The sequence below is a fragment of the Rhipicephalus microplus genome, unplaced genomic scaffold (genome assembly GCF_043290135.1).
Source record: "Rhipicephalus microplus isolate Deutch F79 unplaced genomic scaffold, USDA_Rmic scaffold_75, whole genome shotgun sequence".
NCBI lineage: Eukaryota > Metazoa > Arthropoda > Arachnida > Ixodida > Ixodidae > Rhipicephalus > Rhipicephalus microplus.
This window is the reverse complement of record NW_027464648.1, coordinates 594,192-618,135: the sequence shown is the minus strand read 5'-3', so window position 1 is coordinate 618,135 and position 23,944 is coordinate 594,192. Positions and strand designations below refer to the sequence as shown.

The window sequence follows — 23,944 nt, the reverse complement described above, 5'->3', positions numbered from 1 at the left end:
AGTTGTAGTGGACACTTTTCAAAGTAGGTATTGCATGAGCATAGATTGCTTCAAAACGAACAGCTTGAAGCACATTATAAAGAAATCTTCACTAGTATGTAGCAAAATAAATAAACAATAACAGGTACGAACATCGCACAACTTGCGCTTAAGGAAGTTCCTTGATATGCTGTCAGAAATATCTGCATTTTATTCCACTAAACATACGGGGGTGTGCCAAAATTCAAAGGTTACGGAAAGTGATATACGTGGAGTCGTCCCGAATTGTCCACCAGGATTTCAGAAATTTTCTTTTCTCCTGTTCTGTTCATAGGTCAGCGTTGCTGCCTTGTCCGGATGAAAATTATGTCTGGCATTCGAGCACTAAAATTTGTAGCTGCAAGGGAGAGTTGCCCCGCTGTGGTGGTCTAGTGGCTAAGGTACTCAGCTGCTGACCCGCAGGTCGCGGGTTCAAATCCCGGCTGCGGCGGCTGCATTTCCGATGGAGGCGGAAATGTTGTAGGCCCGTGTGCTCAGATTTCGGTGCACGTTAAAGAACCCCCAGGTTGTCTAAATTTCCGGAGCCCTCCACTACGGCGTCTCTCGTAATCATATGGTGGTTTTTGGACGTTGAACCCCACATATCAATCAAATCATGCATGGGAGAGTTGGTTCATAATTCAGGGTAAACCAGTGTGTGCAAGTACAGACAACGACACAGAAAAGATAAGACAAGGAGAACCACTTGTCCTAGTCTTATCTTTTTTTGTGTGTCTGTATTTGCGCAACCCATTTTGCCCTGTAATCGAGCACTGTTAGTCAGAGAAAAATAGAAACATTTTATTCTCAGTAAGGAAGGGCACATGAAAGCTAATATTATCACAGTTTTATCTGTTTGCTCGGGAAAGTAACTTCCATCTTCTGCCACCGCCTCCAACAAAAAAGAAAAAAAAAGAAAAAAGGATAACTGCAATTACGGCCATAGCAGCAGGACGGAAAACAGTCTTCCATCGTCAAAGCAACAAAAACTGCTAGTTTTCTGACAAAGTGGCCTCTCTTTTTTTCTTTTTCAATACCATGTCCCCTCCATATTATGGCGTTGAACCGTGCTGTCAAATAGTTTCCAGAATGAAGTGATTTTTTTTCAAACATCTTTGCCAGAGGAACGTCGAGCGCCCTACAGCCCATTGTACTAAGCGACACCCTCTGTTCTATTTGGCATTCCGCGTTGTTGGGCTGGTCAGTTATTTTTCTCCTTCTCTTTTTTGTATTGAAAGCACGAAGACCTCCAAAAGTATTTCAAATGCCACCTACACAATAAATTAAAGCTTTTCAGCAAAATAAGTGCTTGAATTCTTTCGAACTGTAGTAAACACATCGCCTTAGCTCGATTCGCTACATTTATAAAAAAATTACCGTTCATTTTACTTAGCCATACTTTACTAGTTCAGGTTACAAGATAGATTAAAATAATTTAGACGCAGTTTCACACATTGACGCGTCTTTTAATATTATCGAAAGCAGACAAATATTACTATTTATATGTATTGGCAAGACGAAATATTTTCAACCAGTTAAGTTCACTTCCAAGAATTATTAAAATTTTACGGAGTGAACAAAAATTATAATATATTTTTTCAATTTCTCATACCTAAGCAGTGCTACAACCATTAGACTGGTGTGAGTAAAATTACTGAAGTTTTGGAAAGAAAAAAAAACACGTGACCAAAACAATGCCATACCGGATTGTTCGATGCCATTTTCACTTACATCCTATGAAACTCACTTTGGTTAACAACACATCTCTACCTAACCTTAGCCCACATTTGATTCAAGAAAAGCACGCTCCCCAGTTCTGCGCAGCAATAGCGACCGCCGGGTCGCTCATCACTCGCGAGATGACAATGTACCGTTCGCTGCTCAAAATATTCACACGATGAAGGTTCGCACAAATCCTTTTTGTCAATCCTCTTTTTCTGTCGATCCTCTTTTTCTGTCTATTGTCTTTGTTTTCTATCATCTACCCCAATGCGATAGAACAGTGTCTTCGCTAAGGGCGTCTTTGAAGTGACTGATAAGAGCGCTCTTTGGTGCGTCGCTTTTGGTTTCACCTATTCAGATTTCATTGTCTCACGATGATAACCAGTGGCGGATTTTCGAAAATTTCTAACGGCGTCTAGACTTAACGAAGGACACTAATTCACCCATTTAACTAGATTGTGCCGACTAAAAAGCTGATTGTTTTCCTTTCTAGAGGTACTTGTATAAATATAGTCAATGTCCATTGGAAAATGCCTTCTTTCACAGTACTGGGAATGCCGCAGGTGGCACCTAGATGCCTCTATACTATAATTTATAGATAATATTGCATACATTTTGTTTCAAAACACCATGTATGTGAGCATTTAAATGTGAGAGCCTCAGTCCGCACAATCAATTGCAATACGACGAATGTGGAACCCTAGTTTTTGCCTGTGGGCACCACGTTGTACGTGATCTTAATACAAGCTGGGACCTGACCAATTTTCGTCGACCTTTTGCTTCTCATTTTCAATATAATTATTTTAAATAACATGCCCTATACACTTTCCTTCGCATTCATTGTCTGTTATTTTTGATTTATGAGGTTATGTGCCGTCATAGTGACGTCATCATTTTTACAATTTCGGTTGCTATCACACGATGATTACTTTTTGCGTCACTGGTCCGGCAACCATAAGACAATTTTCGAGTTTGTTGAGTGTTTACCTTTCGTTCTCTCCTTAAAAAGTACTTTTTGCGTATGCATTACCAGCAATGTAAAATTATCTGCAAATATAAATAAACTACATAACTGTGAATCGAAAATGTTTAGCACGTGCTACTCGATAAGAAATACATATTACTTGCTCTTTTTCCAGCTATGAGTAGTACACGTGGATAGGAAGTGGATATGTGTATCAGTAACACCACGAATATGCAATTGCAGTGATCTGAGTAATGTAATTTGCGATTTTCATAACCATGTATAGAAGATGGCTTTTAAATTCTCTTTTGATTGATTGATATTTGGGGTTTAACGTCCCAAAACCACTATATGATTATGAGAGACGCCGTAGTAGAGGGCTCCGGAAATTTTGACCACCTGGGGTTCTTTACCGTGCACCCAAATCTGAGCACACGGGCCTAAATTCTCTTTTCAAATGTATATTGTTGAACAAAAGCGTCATCCCAATTGAGTTTTCTGTTTCCCCCATTAAAAAACGATTTCAATGCTGCAACCTCTATTCACATTTAAATGCAAGCAAAAAGTCATTAAGCCGAGACGTCGGAGCTTTTGACTGTTTTTATTGTTATACAACATCTTTCCTGGCAAAAAGCCGCTAAATTGGGATAGGATCCTTTTTTTCTCGCAAAAACTTGCGGGAAGAAAACAAATATGTTTTTAGCCGGCATGCACATATTGATTGAACAGTCATATTTAACATATCAGGTAAATGTACCACACGTGTAACAGAGTTCTTCACGTAATCGAGGTATTCATTATGCTATTGCTGACCCATTTCGGTGAGGAATTGTCGTTTCTTTTCACTTTCAGATTTTCAGCTTATCAACAGGCACCTGTAGACACTTACGAACAATAAGTAAAACAGCTGTGCAAGGAACCATTTCTTTCTCGGGAACGAACTGAGTGGGTGGCGACAGAGAAATCACTGAAAAGTAAGTTATATATGCAGCATATTCTGCAAACCTAAAATATATATCTTTTCTTTAATACAGCAATTGTTTGCCCGCTTTTTTGTAGACTCACTGCGCATTAGCATGATTAGGTAGACCACTGACAATTCTAGTGACAAAGGGTTGATTAAATTCCTCATTTATTAAAAATTACAGATAACCTATGAACAAGCAAATTGTCTTGCAACGTGATAAATAAATAATACATGAGTAATACTAGTTGTATGAATATAAAACCACACAGAATTTTTGAAAGCATTTACCTTTGGTAGGCTCTTAACCACCCAAACTCTCAAATTTTAAAACAGAGGACCCTTACCAGTGTGTTGCTGTTATGACAAATGTCAAAATGGGTGTACCCAACTACTGCTTCATACAGACCTCGTAACAATGTTATATATGTTTCCATTATATTAGAAAGTTCATCGAAGATTTCGCTTGTATGGTGTTTTATTGAAAGAGTTAAAATTATAGAATCCTAGGTTAAAGGCAGATGTCAGAATATAGATTTGGATCACTGAGTGCTCACTGAAATTTTCACTTTCACGAAGAGATTGCAACTCTATGATATTGTTGATGCTGACCTCATGTGCAGTGGCATAACAACTTTGATGTTCGAAAGCTTATCAGAGGCCACTATGAGAGCAACTGCCATATACATTCTCGGCATTCTTGTGGTGTCGCTTGTTTGCATATACGGGAGACACTACACACATGGTGAGTATATGATGCCATCGGTAGGTATTAATCTGTATGCATTTATTATATTTATTGCCTTTCTTGACAGTCCGGCTGTGAAGCTCACATTTTTAACAAAGTGAATTTGCTCGACGCAAATGTACTTAGATTTAGGTGAATGTTAACTCCTGGTGGTTGACATCTCTGCAGCTCTCCACTGCGATGTCTTCATAATGATATCGTGGTTTCGCGATGTTAAACCTCAACAATTAATATATCTCCTTATTATGGAATAAAGAGTTGATCAAATCTGTTTCATATATCTATACGGGTAAACTATCTAGTCACAATATTGTAAAAGCGTGTCAATGCAAGTGATTATGTACACTCCAACTTCGTTCTGAACATACCCAACTACACTACTTGATAACGTGTTCCAAATTCTAAAATTTATTTATACATTGGAGGAAGCACGAAGGTGTCAGTGATGGCAATTTTCGGCCAGGCATAAAGGCATTGGAATGTTCCTACTCGAGGTCGAATAAACCACTTCACCATTCTTTTCGAAGTTTACACGTGTAGAAACCATATTTTGTTGCAAATTTTTAAATCAAACATTGATCAAGCAACTTACATTACTTTAAATATTACGGTGACCAATCTTTTTCATTTTTTATTCTTTTTAATTTTTGCTTAAAACATTTGCATTTTCAGAAGTTCTCATCATGTATGCAGACGATCAAATGTATTTTTTGGTGGTAGCAAATAGTTCAAGAAAAAACAGCCAGACCTTCACGGAACGTGCAGAGCTGTCACAGCGAATGCTGGAAGAGCGACTTCTCAGAGCCATTTTTTTTTCAATCTTTGGGTATAGCTGCGGCTCTATACAATCCTAAAATTACCTAGAGGGGGCTCTGCCACTGTGATCGTTAAGCGGCCCTGGGAATCATGGGTATGACATAAAATTGCCTAGTCTTCATGCTTACGGGCCGTGAACGCACTTGTGGCTTCGTTTATTGTTGTATTTTGGTTTTGTTACCAATGAAAAACAAACCGTTTCGAACCTCATAGACTGGTTCCAAATGAAGATCCCTAAAGGTGTAGGTAGTGAAGCGTGTGTGCCGGACATTTTCGCATTGTTGTTTCGTGACAAAGCAGCTTCAAGCCACGCGAACGTAGAGCCAACGTAAAATACGAAGACTAGGCAAATCGCTCTCATACCCATAAAGTCCCATGCTTTCTGAAGCACTATGCGTTGAAGATTTCGTAGACGCTACCGCCAGAGTTCCCTCTAATGTATACTTAGAAAACTTTAGGGCTGCTGCAATCACGTTGCAGGGTACCCTCTACGCCGTACATCACTGTATAGTAGGCAGGGAGTAACTATGCCATCCTTCGTCCTTCTTCAGAGAAGTGTGAAACCAGCTGCACACATGGAATATGTTTGGTGAAATTTTTTTATGCTGTGGCTTGCGACAACGAGGAAATATGCCAGAAGCTTTTGTAATCTCCCTGAATTCCCAACAGTATACGCCACAGTTAGTAGGTGAACTACATGAAGCTATTATCATGGGTAGGAACATTCGACGACCCACTCGTTGCGCAGATCAGATAGTGTGGCGCCTTGTTGTTCCTTCGTGGTTGTAAAGCGCTTCATTACTCATATTAGCGCGATTAATTTCTCGACATCAAGCTCGCCTAAGACCAGTTTGCAGTGGTGTTCCGAGCATCGGTGCGGCTCAGTGGTAGAAAACTAAGAGGGCACGCAGAAAAACCAGATTTGAATTTCAGTGTGTCACCCTGCCGTGGTGGTCTAGTGGCTAAGGTACTGTCCGGCTGATCCGCAGTTCAGGTGATCGAATCCCGGCTGCAGCAGCTGCACTTCCGTTGGAGGCGGAAATGTTGTAGGCCAGTGTGCTCAAACTTGGGTGCACGTTAAAGAACCCCAGGTGGTCAAAATTTCCGGAGCCCTCCACTACGGTGTCTCTCATAATCAAATGAGGGTTTTGGGACGTTAAACCCCACATATGAATCAATCGAGTTCCAGTGTGTCTTTGTGCGTGTATTCAACATGTTTTAAATGCGAAGCATTTCTTAACGAATTTCGGGGCCCTTGAGCGTATCTATCTATTTATATATCTGTCTAGCCACTTACGTTTGGGTGCTGTCACGTTCACTCCCTTAATGTGGCGCGAACGAAAAATAGCATGGGAGGGTAAAAGGTTTGACGAATATAACGCGGTGGTCAATACATGAATAATGTCACAATACCGTCGCGTACGTCTTCAAACACTTCCCGTTAATGAGTGGCAAATACCCACGGGAGGGTATGTGCCGCTGTTATGCGGGTCTGTGCCACACGTGATTGACACCTAATATCTGCTGAGGTACCAGGAGAACACACATGATCAATTTTAACGCGCGAACGTCAAGAAATACTGACATCGGTGGCGTCAACCCGACGAATGCAAAGAATAAATGTCAGGGTCTCTGCTGGAAATGAACCCAAACATCCTGCGGGGCAATGAAGCATTTTACCACAGAGCTACGCTAGGTCTCAGAACTACTTTTCAAATCGACGCGAATCTTCGTGAAACGTCAATAGTGGTTGTGGTGCTGCCTACCCAATTTTATAAATATTACACATGTACTCCTTTGATGTAGCCGTCACGACGGGTTAGCGACAATTGCGGTTAGTTGCCATGCGCTGAAGTTGATTTATGTAGCAGTGTCCAGGGCCAGCATCCTAGCGAGTCACACAGCTTCATGTCAGCTACTGGTGTTTCTAATACGCATGTTCAAGTTGGCATCGTTGTGAAAGTGCAAACAACTGGTTATAGAAACATGTGCAACTCTTCAACATATGTCTCTGTGTGCAACATTTGTACATATATTTGGCGTCATTTCATGACGTGTAACTCAACAACAAATTGCAACACGGTCACCTTCCCTCTGCATGCTTCGCATAACGTCGATTCCCAGATACGTGGAATCTGCCAATTTTTTATCTTATTTTTTGTGATAGTGGTTACGGCCACTGGTCGCGGCAGCGGACAACTACGATGCCGCACGCGGTTTTCGTGCTCTCATAACAGTTTTCGCTGCAGTTTAGGACTACCAGATATGAATTGTATGGCTCGTTGAAACACCTGACTTTCACAAAAAAAAAAGTTTTTATTGGCGGAACGTTTTTTCATTGGCCGTAACGTAATAGTCCAACACAAAGTCAGCCATTTTCTTGAAGCCATTATTTTAAGGTCTTTTTAGCTTATTTAGGTAATAAAAACTGTGCTGGTTCTATTAGTTTCCTTAAAAAACGACATTGTTCATGAAAATTAATAGTTAATGCACCAGGGTGTGCTTAAATTTATTCAACAATTTGTATTTATTCTAGGTGGCCATCAGTGCAACATTTCTTATGCTCAAGAAAAAGACAGGCTCTGCTGCTTTCAGAATATCACTGCATGCTACTGCACTGGTAAGTGCACCTCTTTACTGTTATAAGTTCTATCTTTCCCACAATTTCAAGTTTGTCACCAGAAATAGCATATAATTTTGAATATTGTTTTCCTCATTGTAATTTTAGGCAAATCTTTTGTACCACTAAACACTGAAATCATGAATCAAATTCTCGGCTCTTTTCTAGGCTTCACGCACAACCTTAATATTACGTGCCATTCGTAGCTCTGTTTAAAAAACAGTTGCAATATGTGGCTGGAAATATAATGTGTTGACCCTTCTTGATTACGTAAGATGTGTTTGTCTACCTTAAAGCATCAGTAAATCCTCGTTCAAGGCTTGTTATGGCACGAGATCCTTTTCATCGATTGCAAAAACTATCCTCCTTCGCCGCGACCAGTGCAAAGGGGTTGCGGCGAGAATAACTGCAGCAGTAATATTGTTGTTGTTTTCACAACAACCACACCCGCGCGCATGCAAGCACGCATAGGCTTAGGCACATACGCGCGCACACACACGCCCAAACACACACACTCCCTTGCTCTCACACACGCGGGCGCGTGCACACACACAAGCACGCAGAAAGAAGCAAGACGCACTGACGTGGAAAAAGCAAACAAAGAACAAGAAAACCACACTTTCAATATGGCATGCAATGTGATGCTAGTGCAAGCTGGCACAAGCACTTTTCGCTATCAATTTGAAACCAAATAGGAAAGCCTTCCGAATATGGCTTATTATGAATTCGAAGCACAGCAATAATTGGCGGATGTAGCCTCGCGGAGCAAGAAGCCTATAATTGACACATACTAGTATAAAATAACACATAGGGGACGTGACGCTAAAGTATGAATTTCTATTTCAGCTGAAATACGGCAGCGATGAAGTCGTATAAAAAGCGTGCGGGCGCAAACATTGCAATGCTTGAAGACAAGTGGTGTTCACGAAAGCCGGCATCTGAACAACAGCGCTACGTGATTCTTGTGAGAGGCCAATGACGTTATGCTAAGACGTGGTTTTCGAATACTTACTAATATTACCCGAAACTGTCGAGCAGTCTTTAGTGTGTTCTAGCATAATCTAAGAAGTCAAAATGATTGAGCTGCGAATTACAATCAAAAGGTAAGGGGAGGTAATGATACTCCGCACAGCTACTAGCAAAAACATAATAGGTCCCTTTTCGTCCATCCTTCCTATGTGCACAGCACTTTACACTTGATTAAGTACCAACCCACTTGAAGTGTCATTTTATTGCAGTGAAATTGATCACTCCGTCATAGGAATCAGTGTGTCATAGAAAGTACACGTATCTTCACAAAGTATTTCAATGCTCATTGTATACTGAAATATAACACCTTGCTTACAGCTTTTTTTGGAATTCCGCGTCGATAGCAGCGTTTGGTGCAGATAGTTGCAGCACATCTTCATCCGTGCTACTTCTGTCAGTGATCTATATTCAACAATTATGGCAGCTTATGTAATGAACGCAAACCCCGACAGTGCATGCGGCGAATTTCGCGCATTGATTACCCCAGCAACAAATGACATTTAGTACTCAACGTGGGCTCGCATAGAGTGTTATTTGTTGAGAGAAATGGCAAGGTGGGGGTGCTGTAGCTACCACACATCACGTGAAGAACCATGTCAGAACTTTCAGCTTGAGCAATGACTGTGAAAATGCACCCCAGAGCCCGCTGGCGTACCTCTCACTGCAACAAAACACTCACATATACGTAATTGTGATATAATGAAATGGAAATATTAGAAAGCCTCCGAAGAACGTTTTGTCGGCGCTAGTTGATGTCATGATGCAGTATTTCACCTCTGGAGAACAGTGGCACCACCCGGTGCGAATGAAAATACATGTTAATATGGCAGGAAGCGTTTGTAAAGGATCGTGAGTGAGGGTCTGTAATGCAGTGGGTGATGCGCAAAACCTATTGGCGCTGACCACAAAGTCATGCGCCTAACTTTCTGGTTAATGAAATAAGTAAAACTTTTTTATGGTGGGTTTTCTCTATCAGCTGTTCTTTGGTCTTTCATCGACGTTCATCTAGGAAGAAAATTGGTCATTGATAGTTGATAAGTGAGATGTATCGTCCCACAACGATTATATGATTATGAGAGAGGCCGTAGTGGAGGTCTCCCCAAATTTGAGCACACTGCCCTGCAACATTTCCACCTTTACCAGAAATGCAGCCGCCGAAGTTGGGATTCGCTCCCGCGACCTGCAGGTCAGCAGCCGAGTAGCTTACCCACTAGACCACAGCGGCGGGGCAAAAAATTGGTCAGTAAAATCCTCGTGCTCCCGGCATGAAGAGCGTTCTTGTTAACAAGGTTGTGTGGCGGAACATTATAGTGTACAAGAACCTAAAGTTTGGCTAGATGGGGGTTCATGCTTGGATGTAGAAACAGCGCAAATGTACAGGCAAAGACGGAAGAAGAGACGACAAGATGCGGAACTCACCTAAATGCGTCGCTTGAATGCGTATTTCTGGGTGACAGTTTGCAATAGCTTGTACTATTTTGTTGGCAGGCTGGTATGGTAGTCTTATCTTTCACCGAGGTTACAAAGGTGGCATTTTATGATGACTGGTTCTGAAGGCACGATGGTCATTGTTTCCCATAACATGGGAAGTGTTGCTCTGCTAAGTACATAAATGACTGTCTAGCTCTCGGATCGAGCGAAGGAAAAGCGTACCCTTTTCACAAATTCAGACAATGCAACAATTATGGTGACAATTGTGCGCCTGGTAACTACAACAGAATTGTTACGGTGAAAAAAGGCAGCCATGGCGCAGTGCGTAGCATGCCCAGCTTCTGTTGTCGCGGACCGAAAAGTCACGCGTTTGACTCCTATTGACGCAATTTTTTTTCATTGTGTCCTGATCGATTGTAGTTTTTTTCACCGCAAACCACATTTCCGTGACGTAATTGTGTGACTGAAATCTCTGGTGGACCCTGGTATAAAACAATTTCGTGTTTAAGAAAGGCGGAAAGCTTGCACTAAGTTGCCCAAAGCTTGGCACAGCAAAGCATGAGCCCATCGGCACTTGTACTCCACCGTCGGTGAACACCTCCTAATTCAATACGCACGGCTTGCCCCAAGCGTGTGCGCAGCAAGGCTGGGCGCTATGAAGTGGTGATTATGCGCAACGTTTTATGCAGTAGCTCTCTCTTGGCTACTGCCTAAGTACAGTTTCTGGAACTATACTGGTATATTTCTAGACACTGTAGCATAAGCACGACTTCACCCGGTAGGGGCGTATCTGGTTGCTAGACGACGTGATGCTTAATTCTTCTTCAGTTTTATTCTTTTTTTCCTTTCTACTCCATTGTTTCTTTTTCACTGATGATATCTCTGTGTAACTTTTTGTACCTGTCTTTATCTTTATTTCTTTCTCAAATTTTCACTGTGCTGCGCCTTGCTCTGCCCTCTTTCTTTCTTTCGTCCTTATTATCACATGTGGCATCCTCCCCCTCACTTGCCGTTCCCAGCCCCTCGCAAAGGTAAAATCGTGATTTTAACAAGTTTCACTTTAACTTCGCATGGTTTACCCAGGCCAACTAATGCTGTCTTAAAATATGCAATGTCGGTACCAGTTTCAGCCAACGCCACTTAGACCAACAGCGAACTTTACTGTTGCTGTTATCTTCGGAATTTTGAAAATTATTGTGCTCGTGACACTAACTTTTACTATTGCACGCAGTGGCTAATTGCCTAAATACCCTTCGTTTAAAGCATCAGTCCGAATTTCAAGACATTTTTTTTTTCAACAGGTTCAAAAACAGAGACATGTCTAAAGTTCTTTGAAGGAAAATGCACGTATCGAAAGATGCTCGTCTGCTATAAGGAATACCGCTATTATTTGTGCTATTGCGGTGAGTTCTTTTGGGCGCAAAAACTCAATTAGCAATAACTCATTCTCCCTGCTTTGATACAGTGTGCTGTTCTAAAAGGTTTTTTTAAAAGGATGTGAAAATAGCTAAAGTATTAGGCGAACCTCTTAAAATGCGCACCCATCCAGGTCATACCAGAATCGACGTTTAACAGAAACTTGGTATTTGAAGAGCTGCAGCGACATGCAAGTAAGATGCAGCAATCCACCTCAACAGCAAAAGCCTGTTATCACTAGCCTAGTGCCAGACGTAATCTGCAACAACACACGAGTGATAACGAAGCAGGATGAACGAACGAAGTCCTAACCGAAACGTCGGAGGCGAAGCTCGTCCTCGACGACCTGGAAGAGCAACAACAACTCGTCGCCAGGGCCAAGAGGGCAGTAGAAGCCAGAGGGTTCCTGGACTTGATTGATATGTGGGGTTTAACGTCCTAAAACCACTATATGATTATGAGAGATGCCGTAGTGGAGGGCTCGGGAAATTTAGACCACCTGGGGTTCTTTAACGTGCACCCAAATCTGAGCACACGGGCCTACAACATTTCCGCCTCCATCGGAAATGCAGCCGCCGCAGCCGGGATTCGAACCCGCGCCCTGCGGGTCAGCAGCCGAGTACCTTAGCCACTAGACCACCGCGGCGGGGCAGGGTTCCTGGACTGAGGAGCCCTCCCACCTCAGGGTGACACCAGGCATTGCTCGGGGCACTGTTTCAAAATAAGCGATTCCCCAACCGTTCAAGCGATTCCCCAACCCAACTCATGAGAGACCATAACATACGAACCTTAGAACTAAGACTTCAAATCCAAAGATTAAAATTTCTTTATCTTCTCAAAAATAACAAATTGTCAATGAGACCAGAACAATACATCCAACCACTCACCGCTCGCAGAACACGATACCGGCATGCCGACTCTCTTACACCCTTCAATGCTAGAACTAACATTTTCAAATTCTCCTTTTTCCCGCGCACTGTAACCGAATGGAATCAATTACCAGCATTATTCATGAATAGTATAGACTCAATTGAACATATTGTATCTTGACCTGTATTGTTAAAGTGTTAAATGCTCTTTCTTATTCATTGTTTGAGTTATGTCCTTATTCTTCGCGCTTCTCATGTTCTTGATCTTATGTTGTCCTTATTACGAGCTTTGTAAATACGTCCCTCCTGCTTGGGTCCTTCACTGGGCCTGCAGTATTATGTAAGTAAAAGTAAATAAATAAATAAACGTTTACTTCTCTCTCTCTCACTAGCCTAGACAGCCTATGCACGTGCATTGTTGCCACAAAACAACAAATATACGTGATCAGCCAATTATTACTACCTACGGACCATGCAATCATTGCTGAAAAGCACTGATTGTAATTGTTCCCTTAAGTTTGTCAAAAGTGTCCATTTCCACAATGACTATAGTCGAAATGGTGCCATGTACTCGTGTACTCCTACAAGAAAACAATTCTTGAAATGCGTGCCTTTGTTGCTACCACCACTAAATAAATGACTATATTGGGTCGAGGTGCGAAAAGTGCAAGAACACCTGAGTGAGATAAACACAGTAGTGCATGAATTACCATAGCAAAAACTGTAAAACTTGGAGGGCGCTGCAGGTTCGCAATTCAAGAGCATGATGTATTAGCGTACCTGAGCTCCGTGTGCACTGTCTTTTAAGAGGACGGAAACAAAAAAAAAATGCTTCTGCGAGTGGCATTTACCATGACAAGATGTTACAGAAAGTCTGCTGGACGCGCAGTTGCTAAGTGGCACTAACGTGATAATTATTTTTTGCTAATTGGTGGAATATGCTCTAATTGTTCGTAAAGTGCCACGTCCACTTAGGTCACTTCAAACTTAGCAATGGGCGGGCAGCTCTAGACCATCCACTCCTTGCGCAGTTCACATGTTTTACACGCCTCACGTATTGTATATTCTTGCACACATTCCTAGAGGAAACTACTTCCACTACATCACAATTATATAGTGTTTTTTTTAAGCAATGCCCTGGCTCCATGGTAGAAACACCGATTGTCATGCGGATATGCACAGTTGAATTCTATCTTGGAGCTCAAAACTTTTAACATTCATTTCATTTGCATCTTTCTCAATTTTCAGTCTAGAACAACATGATAGTTCGCTGACCGCTACGATGCCGACACTAACACAGAGAACAGAAATGACCCTTCACACTATCGCGTTAATAAAAGATTGTTGTATAGTCTCATCTTATTTCCTGTCGACGGGTGCAGGTATGTATACTAGCCGTTCGCACAAGGAAAACATCCATTTTGAGGCATAAAAATAAAGTATTAAATATAACCAGTGCAGTCCACAGATGCACAATTAAACGGCTGTCATAAAAACTCACAAAATCGTTGTACTTCGCAAAAGTATGGCTTGCTTTGATCTTTTGTTTGCCTGTCATCACAGTCAATCCACATCTGTTGTACATAATATATGCTAACAACCTTTGGGTTTGAGATGCTATGTAATTAAACATAATTTTTAAGAGATAGTGGACTGATAAATTTTTTATCAGCGTTAACGTTTCGGACGAAGAGAGTACACGCACAGACAAGAAGTCAGCTACAATTAGGTGAGATTTTTTTTCAGAGCAAGGCATATATACAAACTTTGCAAAAACAGACAATTGGGCGAGCTGATTCATACCATATTCGAGAGGACACACAGAAAGGTTCCTGGACAGATCGCTGATTTAAGTTTGTTTTGCTTCTTTCTAACCAAAGAACGTTTATAAAGCGCTTGAAGAAACAGAAAGAAAGGAGAACAAATAATAAAAAAAACGCCAGGCCTGCGCGAAAGGCACAGCACAGTCACAGTGAAAGCTAGATAGCGGCCTTTCAGAGCCTTTTCTAAACGCTCATTGCGTAACTGCTGCAAGCAATAGGAAGCTTTAGAATACCGTTTGCAAGCGCTGCGTGCGTTGCGGGCGTAGCGGGCGCCATATCAGTTTTGGAATAGCGTTTGCCCTACTGCGATCCGCAACGAACGATGGCAGCGACACCATAGCCTCGAAACCAGCGCTTAAGGGCCACATGCGGACGCCATCACCACACGCAATTTCGGATGTTTTGCGTGTGGTACACCAACTCGTATTACGACACATGCGCAGTGGCAGCGACTGCACCGCAAGGGCTTGCGGTGCGCTATTCTAAAACTCCCTGTTGACGATAGTTATAGCACGAGAACAGAACGACGACAAAGAGACACTTCGTCGTTCTGTTTTCGAGCTATAACTATCGTCATGTCGTACCTACTAGCCCCAACTACCACAGTGCTAAATGTTGCAAGCACACTTGCTTGATACCCACTACGGCTTTAAAAACAAAACTTTTACGGTAGTGTAAGCCAGCACTCTCTATTCTATTTTTAGTCATTTTTCTGGGAAGCGTGGTATTCGCTAAACACTTGCAAGCAATATTGTGCTATTTGTTCATGCTGTGGCTGACGACGATGAGGAATTATTTTATTTATATGGGATGGATGGATGGATGGATAAATATGGCTGTACCCTTTAGATCAGGCGGTGGCTAGCGCCACCAAGCCGTAATACTCAATGAACCAAAAATTAGATTTATTTTTTTTCTTTAAAAAGTGAGTTTGAGGATTCGTACTTTGCAGTGAAGGGTTTAATTTTCACTCGTGCTTTGACTTTAGCCACCAATCAAACAACCTCCTTCTAGTTAAGTCTACCCGTTTAAAGTCTATTTTGCCCTCCCGGTCCTTAAACCCCATTGCTTTGAAAAAATCTGCGCCATCAACCTGAACTATAGGGTGAAGCCCTTTACAGAACATTATCAAGTGTTCGGCAGTTTCTTCTTCCTCTCCACACGCACTGCATACTGTGTCTACCCCTTCGTATTTGGCCCGATATGTCTTGGTTCGCAGTACTCCCGTCCTGGCCTCAAACAGTAGAGAACTACCCCGAGTATTATCATAGAACCTTTCCTTGGCAATTTACTGCTTAAAAGTTCGATAGATCTCTAGTGCGGACTTCTTAATCATGCCCATTCTTCACATATCAGTCTCCGTTTCCTTCACTTTCTTCTTAACCGATAGTTCTTTTTGGTTTGGCCACCTGCTGTTTTCTAAGTATTTACCAGCCAACTTCCTGGTTTGCTTCCTCCATTTTGTATCGACATTCTTCATGTACAAGTAGCTGAAAACCTTCCTAGCCCAACGCTCCTCCCCCATTTCTCTCAATCGCTTCTCAAATTTTATCTTGCTGCTTGCTTCCCTGCCCTCAAATGATGTCCATACGATATCACCTTGTACTCCCTGATTTGGTGTGTTCCCGTGAGTTCCTAAAGCAAGCCTACCTATTCCACGTTGCTTAATTTATAATCTTGCTTGAACTTCTGGTCTCATGCACAAGACCGCATTGCCGAACGTCAGCCCAGGAACCATGACCCCTCTCCATATTCCTCTCACAACGTCATCCGTATTGTAATTCCACAGTGCTCTATTTTTCATCACTGCTGCATTCCTGTTACCTTTAGTCGTCACGTATATTTCGTGTTCCCTCAGGTACTCGGTCCCATTGATTATCCACACGCCCAGATATTTGTATTTATCTGTTACCTCTAACGTGACCTCCTGTATTCTAAGCTCACTACCTTCGTTGTCATTGAAAATCATGACTGCTGATTTTTCCTTACTGAATCTAAAATCTAACCTATCTATATCATTACCGCAGATGTCGATCAATCTCTGCAAACCTTCCTTGTTGTTGGCCATTAGCACTATATCATCTGCGTACATTAATGCTGGTGGTGCCTGATCAATAAGTTTTCCTTGTTTGACTAAAGAGAGGTTGAAGCCCAGTCTACTTCCCTCTAATTTTGCCTCTAATCCTTGTAAGTACATCATGAATAATAAGGGTGACAGGGGGCACCCCTGCCTAAGCCCCAGTTTTACCTGTGCAGGCTTGGATACCTGTTTTTCCCACTTTATAACTACCTTGTTACCTTTATAGATACCCTTTAAAAGATAAGTGACTACATGTTCCACGCCTAGTGTGTCCAGTATTCCACACAATTCCTCTTGACCCACGCTATCGTACGCTCTCTTGATATCCAAAAATGCTAGCCACAGGGGCCTGTGTTCCTTTTTTGCTATTTCGATGCACTGCGTCAGTGAGAAGAGATTGTCTTCCAACCTCCTCTGTTTCCGAAACCCATTCTGCAGTTCCCCCAGCACCCCCTCATCCTCTAATCATGCCTGCAGTCCTTCTTCAATAATCTGCATCGCCAGCACCACTGATATCACTGTTATAGAACGGTAGTTGTTTATGTCAGCGTTGTCCCCCTTTCCTTTATAGATCATGCTAATCCTGCTAAGTTTCCATCCATCGGGAACTTCACCATCGAATATTATTTTGCTCACTGCCTCTCTCAAAGCCTGCTTAGTCTTCGGATCTAATGTCTTTATCAGCCTTATTGGAATGCCATCTGGGCCTGTTGATGTACTACTAGGGACCCTTTTCTCAGCCCTTTCCCACTCTCGTTGTGAAAATGGAGCCTTTGCACCACTTGATTTGTCCTTGTCTATTGTGGTGCATAACGTACTTCTTTGTTGAAATTTTTCTGTCACCCTTGTTCTCATATATTCAATAGCTTCGTCCCCTTCTAGCCTAGCACCTTGGGCTGTAGTTATAAAACTCTGCTCTAGGCTCGTCTCATTTGTTAGGGAGTTTAGATGGTTCCAAAATTTCGCAGCTGCCTCTCTATCTTGTTTATGTACTTCTGCCAGCCACTGAGCTCCGTTTCTTCTAATATTTTCTTTGATCAGAAGGGATGCATCCCTTCTACAGCTTAGAAAGGTTTCCCATTTTCTTTCAACATCATCTGTCGGTTCACCCCGCTGCTTAGCATGTCTGTGTTCCCTAGAGGCTTCCTGACGTTTTGCTATGGCTCTCTTAACTTCCTCATCCCACCAACTTTTGGGTTTATATACTTATACCTACAGCGCCCTCTAGGGGCATTGTTGTAGGGGGTTTAGAAATCCAAAGTACGTTTAAATCAGTGGGAACAAGTTGAATTGCCCGGCACTCATAAAATAAGAACAAATCAAAGATACCTAAATCACAGCATACAATATTATTGTCTGACCACATACTCCTTTAAATGGGAAGGAAACGCTGTGGAAGGGGCGGTCACAATGTTTTTTAAGGAAATCGTGCCTGAAGTGGGTATACGCCACAGTTAGCAGCTGAACAAAAACAAGTTTTTGTAATGGGTTGGTGCATTAAATGACCCACTCGTTGCGCTATCCGCATTGTGCGACGACTGGTTGTTCTTTGGCTTTTTTTAAACGCTTTGTAGATCGTAATACTGCGATTTCTTTCCCGACATTAGGCCTGCCTACAAGGCAAGTTTGCCAACAGGTCCCAAGCCCTGGCGTGGCTCAGTGGTAGAATACTCGGTTGACACTCAGTGGAACCGGGGTCGAGCCCAGCTGTGTCGTTGTTTCTAGGATATTTTTTCCTCCAATTTCTTGCGATGTGTTTACTGACACCGGTGGTGGCGGAGGAAGCGGCGGCGGCAGCGGACAACTGCACGTGAGCCGAGTTGTGATCTCATAACAGATTCATCTGTAGAGCGTGTAACGACCATTTCAAGTTGTTTGGAAAGTATAGAGAAAACTGTCAGCGCCGACAAAACCCTGAAATTGAAGGACGCTCATGAGAGGCAGTGTGAAAGTGACAGAAATATACGTACTAATACAAGTTTCACAAACAATTCAAACCAAAACAAAAGCATGTCAATAAACAAAAGGCAGAAGTTTGAAGATATGTAATTGGAAACATATTATTAACAAAGTGCTTGCTTTGTTCGAGTAATTTCATGCTATAGGTTAAAATAGTAGTAGTATTATGTGCAATGACTTAAATTATTTATAAGTAGTTTCTGCAACACCACTAGTCTGTAGATATCCCCTTCATATATTAGGTGGTGTGTGCGAAATACGACGCCTTTCTGTACTTTGTGAGTTTAAGTCTCTCGACTGTTTCAATTTCTTGCTTCTCTTTTGAGCGCACGATAATAAATGCTGTTTGATTTCTGCTTTCAGTATTCACTTCTCGAGGTTAGGAGACTGTCATGAACGCTGCACCTATATTTGTTCCCGTTTCGTTGAAATAGAGTGCAATTTTCAAACAGACACTGTGACATGGTATAGAACAATAAAAGCCATGCTTTCATAAAATATATTTGATTGTTGCAAGCATGCTTCTGTCGCAAAGTTTTTTCACTATCTGTGTCCAGAATGAAGATAGCATTTTTTTCTACTGACAAAAATTATTTCAGAGTACGTGCTCGACTGTAAGTCATGAGAGTAGTTTGGCAAATGAATGATACGCGTCCGTTTGATGTCGCGAAAGCAGCTTTCACGCAAAGAAACAGGCGACGCGAGAAATTCCTATGAAGCCTCAATGCTTCCGAACAAAAAACTTGAGGTGGCCGTGGATGTTTCTAACTTCGATGGCTATCTACGAGGAAACTCTCAAAAAGAAACTATCTTTCATTTCACAGATACAACTGATAAATGCAATTTTCACCTAAAGTTCTCCGCCTGTGAAATATTTCTTGTTGAAAGTCACGAAGCGTGACCTTTCGCATCGGGTGCTTGCAACGGCGAAATGTATTGACCAGCTCTTTTCGTTGTTTTTCTTCCAATGTTCAATAAAAAGCTCATATGCAAACTTTTCTTTTTCCAAAACTGCAGTACCACATGCAAACCGGCAATTACTTTTTCTTTCGACACTTGTATTATCGCTTTCAAAATCCACATTTTTTGGCATTTAATTAACAATCGTTCACTTCAGATTTTCAAGCAATGAAAAAGATAACGTGATTATTTCTCTGTTTTTTATTCATGATATCAGTTCAACCATACATTTAAAACCAACGTGAAAACGACGCGACGAAAGAAAACAATGACACAGGATGAGTGCGGCCCAATCCAGTTTCTTTTTCAGGGAGGGCGTGTTACTCTCAAAACTACTGTATTTGGTGTTGGCAACGGAGAAAGCAGTTTAAACAAAACAGTTCAAGCAATGCATGGTTGCTTATGCTACCACTCTGCACTACAACAAACTTCGCAATACAAATTTTTGCGCTTTTTTCGCTAGTTCACCGTATATGTTCTCTTCACATGGATCACCTGGCTGACAGTCTCTGCTAAAATTCATACCAATAAAACACCTATTCATTCAAGCTCAAACAGAATACTTACTGGGGATAAAATCGCGGTATTATGTAGAAGTGGAGCCTGTAACATTTTGTGTCATTCGAAATCAATTTCCAAAGACTCGTACGAAATGCTGAAAAAAAAATACACTTGTTTCTGACAACCCTAGCTCTTTACAAGTAAAAGCACGTGAACATGCATTAGAAGCCTACGATTTTACGATAACAAAATTAAAGTTGTAACTCAATATAATTTGGGAATGCTAACAGTTTTTACCTTAGGACCTCCGATCATGAATGTGCCATGCGAAAAATTGTGTTTATAAGAATTGTATATAATTTAAATAAACTTCCAACAAGTCTACTCTTAATTAACAAATTCAGAGATAGAAAGAAAAAATAAATAGTAAAGAATGCTACACCTTCGCCGAACGCGAAGCATAGTCACGACGAAAGCTGGAAGAGCGACTTTTAAGAGCGTTTGTTAAAGAAGCAGTGAAATCAACTTTACGCACGACGCTTTTTTTTTTTTTTTTGCATAAACGCGTTGTTACCGACGCCATAGTAACAACTTGTTACAAATATTACGAGAGAGTGACGAAATAATATATATTATATTGACTAGTAAAACCAGTATCAAACCCAATCCAAAAGCGGTGCATATCCAGCCACCACAGCCCGATGCTAAGCAGTCACCTCTTGCGGCCCCACCCCGTCTGAACACGAGGCCGCACGAAATTGTGACGGGCATTTCAGTGGACAATTCGTCTGCTGAGCGTTCACACAATAGGCATGTTTTCGCCACCCCATTGTGGTCACCGCCGTCATTAGTGTCTACAAGCAATGATGCCGAAATCGCGGTGATTTGGGGCGGGGCGAATCATTTCCGGTTCGATCCTCTTTTGAGCAGCGATCCTTAATTATAAGTCTGACCGAGCAGCGACCAGGCAGTAGGAGACGCGCGCTTAGGCCACGCGGACTGCCGAGATATGCCGACGCCGCGCGAGCGTTATTCGCGATGGCCGTAGCTTCAAATATTCACATTTTCGCTCACGACTCCATGACGAGTCAATCGACGTGGCACAACAAAAACGCAGGCTTGAAGAGATTGACACTAACGCGTTGCACGAACCAAGCAAAACAAAGCAAGTGAAGCCATGGGTCACCGCCAGACGGTACCACATGTAGACACCATGATGACAACACTGAAATTGTCGACGTCGTCGTTGCTCGCTCATTGCACACTCAGCTCCTGAGGCTAGGCCTATAAGAGCTAGCTTAACACTTCAAAACACTGTCGATTTTGAGTATTTTGACGGCTAAATGGCTGGCGATGAGCCGTTGAGCATCTGGATGCTCTTTGAGCTCGAAAGAGAATAACTGATACTTAACCGACCCTATTCATACTTTGAAAAAAAAAAAAAAAACTTATACAAACTAAGCATTCTAGTGAACGCCACATTTCGGGTTTGAAACTTTGTGTCACTGCTCCTCTAAATTCTTGTTCTTATTCACCTATTGTCCGTGGCACATACCCACTGTGGACTGGAGATTGGCATAGAACTGAGTGGTTTCATAAAATTTTGTACAGTTTTAGAATAATGAAGATTATATAATAAAAAGATTATCGATGACCTAGAAATTTCTAATGCTTGATCCAATACATACAAATATATATATATATATATATATATATATATATATATATATATATATATATATATATATATATATATATATATATATATTGTTGTACACAGGTTATGGTAATAATACAGATTAAGTCAGCCTATTAGTTCTAATATTAAAGTACCGGACGGCCGCGCATAGTGTCGCACTGGAAAAGCAAAAAATCGAAGCTCGAAAGTAGAAAATCACAGGCACAGATAAATCCATACCAATACCACGAAAAGGTATTCATAAAAGAATTTTGTGTGTTGTGTTAAACCACCTGCAAGTCAAAAAGAAATGATTTATTGTTTACAGCTCACCACAGAATGCACACAGTGGTGAAGGTGCCTGAAAAAACCTGTGTTTGTAGAAGTTTAGATACTCTTTGGGTAATATTATTTGGGTAATATAACAAGCGTGCTTGAAGGGTACCCACTACGTCGTAAATCATAATTTTGTGTAGTAAGGAGGCATTTACCATGTCATACTTCATCAATTTTTGGAGATGCGTGGTACGCGCTACATACTTGCAAGAGATTTTGTGCATTCTTTATGTTCTGGATCACGAAAATGAAGAATTATTTCTGAAGTTTCTGTAATGGATCAGAGCAATCGATTGCCTATTAATTGCACAAATTGCGTTGTGTGATGATCCTGGTTGTTTCTTTGGCTGTCTAAAATGACTCATTACTCATACTGACGTGATAACTTTCCCGATATCAAGCCTCCCTAAGGCCAGTTTTCTACGGAGCCAAACCCTGCAATGCCCACGGTATCGTACTTGATTCATTGAATATAATACCTCAATAAAGCTGCTAAAAGTTACTATATGTTTCAAGATGAGCACCTATTGCAGGTTTGACATGTTAGGAAGAAGATACAGCAACTTGCATATTGTACGGTAGTAATTATTTGCAAAATATTATTATTATGAATTCCCTTAAACAAAATTTCATTCATATTTTTTATGAAAGGAGCTGTACAAGGAGAGTAAAAATCGCCAGCGTTTTCTCGCAATTTCGCCGAAGGCTTAACTGTTCGCTGGCATTACAGGGCTAAAGCAATGGCGTAGATTTATGAATACCGGGCTAGCACGCAGGAGACCCGGCTTCGAATACTCTTGTGTCCTTAGTGTTGTCATGTAGGTTTTTTTCTCTCATTTTGCGCGATAAAGATTACAATAGACAACTACGGCGCACGCGACCATTGCTTTGATCTAATAACTGCTCTCGCTATACAAAAAAAAAAACATCAAGTCTGCGCGAAACACGTGCCACAGTCACAGCAAAAGGTGCAAGAGTGACCTCTCTAGACCTGTGAAGCATCGATGATGATGATGATGATTATGCCAGTTGCGTGATATGTTCGCTGAAATACCATTTATATGAGCCAGTGACTAATGATATCTCCCTTTTACCAATGAGCCACAATTCTAGCGATCGATTTATTAGTCCCCTTATCTCTCAAGTAGTTATGTGACGTGAAGTCTCTGCTAAAAATGCATTTGCTTAGGCAGTACTCCTCCATGATCAGCCTTCTGATGAAACTCGGCAACTGGGACAAACCGTTAGAAGCCATTCTTTTTTTTTGGGGGGCATGTAGTTTCTTTCAAGGTAGTTCTATGTGGCTATAGCTAGAGCATTTTCTGTTTCGTTTGCGAAACACCTAACGCACGTATTTTCTGTAAAAATTGAACAAACCCTGAAACCTCTCACTGGCCCTGTGAAAATGAAAAAAAGGAATGCATGGCTGGCCACAACCAAGAAAATCGGGCACGAAATGCGAAATATATCCGGCAAGCCAAAACAGATTGTTCCTTACAATCAGTGTTGAGAATTTGCATATCAAAATCACAATATATTAATGAAGGACACCGTAGTGAAGGGCTGCGAAAAGATTGACTGTCAGCTATTCTTGAATGGGAACCAAAATATAAGCATGCGGGCAGAAAGCTTTTCATTCTCAATTAAATGCAGCCGCTGTTACCGCAATTCACGTGTGTAGTCACCCACTAAAACTTCGAGACCTCCATGGTGTGCCGAGCTAAACAAGATGACAGATGCCATGAAATGGAGATTCCGGGAAAAAAGAGGGATCTTACGAAAACGTCTATTCAGTAGCGTGCACATAGCTCGGAGTGTGTGCAGGATGTCACACCACAAAGACGCCTGCCACTCAAATGAATATTTCAAAAGGAACATGCGTTAAATTGACCAGTAATTTCTGGGCATATATTTACGATTCGGGTGCTCCCAGCGTATGAGATATGTATGGGGCAACAGATAAGTTACCTAAAATTCAACTTGCAAAATGAATTGCGCATAAAAATCAGC

The 23,944-nt window shown here is 41.6% G+C and overlaps 1 long non-coding RNA gene across 1 annotated transcript; it reads left to right on the top strand.

The window, feature by feature from the left end:
* Positions 1–3,555: 3,555 nt before the first annotated feature.
* Positions 3,556–7,854, top strand: LOC142790177 (uncharacterized). The gene is made up of 3 exons (XR_012889393.1): positions 3,556–3,678; positions 4,292–4,413; positions 7,769–7,854. It is a non-coding gene; the product is annotated as an uncharacterized LOC142790177 (long non-coding RNA).
* Positions 7,855–23,944: the final 16,090 nt, after the last annotated feature.